The sequence below is a fragment of the Bison bison genome, unplaced genomic scaffold (genome assembly GCF_000754665.1).
Source record: "Bison bison bison isolate TAMUID 2011002044 unplaced genomic scaffold, Bison_UMD1.0 scf7180017864235, whole genome shotgun sequence".
Lineage (NCBI taxonomy): Eukaryota > Metazoa > Chordata > Mammalia > Artiodactyla > Bovidae > Bison > Bison bison.
The window spans coordinates 4,552,491-4,553,995 of record NW_011494807.1 but is presented as its reverse complement, the minus strand read 5'-3'; positions in this window follow the sequence as shown (position 1 = coordinate 4,553,995).

The following is a 1,505-nucleotide window of genomic DNA, read 5'->3' as shown; positions in this document are numbered from 1 at the left end:
TCTATCCATGTGCCTCACTTTAAAGACAGGATTCCATTGAGAAGTAAGTTCTCTGTCTTTGTTGCTCCTCTGAATGATTTAAAGGGTTTTTGTCTTTGTTTTTCAACAGTTAAACTAGATACACCTAGTTTTGTTTTCCTGTGCATTTAATAGAAACATTTGCAGTTCACTGTATTAACTGAATATGTGGCTTGAAGCCTTTCATCTGCTTTGAAAAATTCTCAAAAACTATCTTTTTAAAATTTGCATCTACCCAATTCTTTTTTTTTATTTGCTTTTAGAACTCCAGTTATACCTATTGAAGTCTTTATCCCTGAGACTGGTATCACTTATGCTTATTTCTGTATTTTTCATTCTTTTTTAAATTCTATACTCGAGCCTGACTAAACCTCTCTCTAGCTATGTCTAATTTTCTGGTTAACGCCTTTATTACATTCTTTTTCTGTAACATTTTCTTATAAAACTATTCTAACTACAGAAGAGTTGAAAGAATTTTACATAGAACAGCCATGTGTTCACCAACTAGATTCTGCCATTCAGTTCAGTTCAGTCGCTCAGTTGTGTCCGACTCTTTGTGACCCCATGAATCGCAGCACGCCAGGCCTCCCTGTCCATCACCAACTCCCGGAGTTTATTCAAACTCATGTCCATAGAGTTGGTGATGCCATCCAGCCATCTTATCCTCTGTTGTCCCCTTCTCCTCCTGCCCCCAATCCCTCCCAGCATCAGAGTCTTTTCCAATGAGTCAACTCTTCGCATGAGGTGGCCAAAGTATTGGAGTTTCAGCTTTAGCATCAGTCCTTCCAATGAACATCCAGGACTGATTTCCTTTAGAATGGACTGATTGGATCTCCTTGCAGTCCAAGGGATTCTCAAGAATCTTCTCCAACACCACAGTTCAAAAGCATCAATTCTTCGGGGCTCAGCTTTCTTCACAGTCCAACTCTCACATCCATACATGACCACTGGAAAAGCCATAGCCTTGACTAGACAGATCTTTGTTGGCAAAGTAATGTCTCTGCTTTTTAATATGTTGTCTAGGTTGGTTATAACTTTCCTTCCAAGGAGTAAGCATCTTTTAATTTCATGGCTGCAATCACCATCTGCAGTGATTTTGGAGCCCCCAAAAATAAAGTCTGACACTGTTTCCACTGTTTTCCCATCTATTTCCCATGAAGTGATGGGACCAGATGCCATGATCTTAGTTGTTGAGCTTTAAGCCAACTTTTTCACTCTCCTCTTTCACTTTTATCAAGAGGCTTTTTAGTTCCTCTTCACTTTCTGCCATAAGGGTGATGTCATCTGCATATCTGAGGTTATTGATATTTCTCCTAGCAATCTTGATTCCAGCTTGTACTTCTTCCAGCCCAGCATTTCTCATGATGTACTCTGCACAGAAGTTAAATAAGCAGGGTGACAATATACAGCCTTGACGTACTCCTTTTCTTATTTGGAACCAGGCTGTTGTTCCATGTCCAGTTCTAACTGTTGCTTCCTGACCTGCA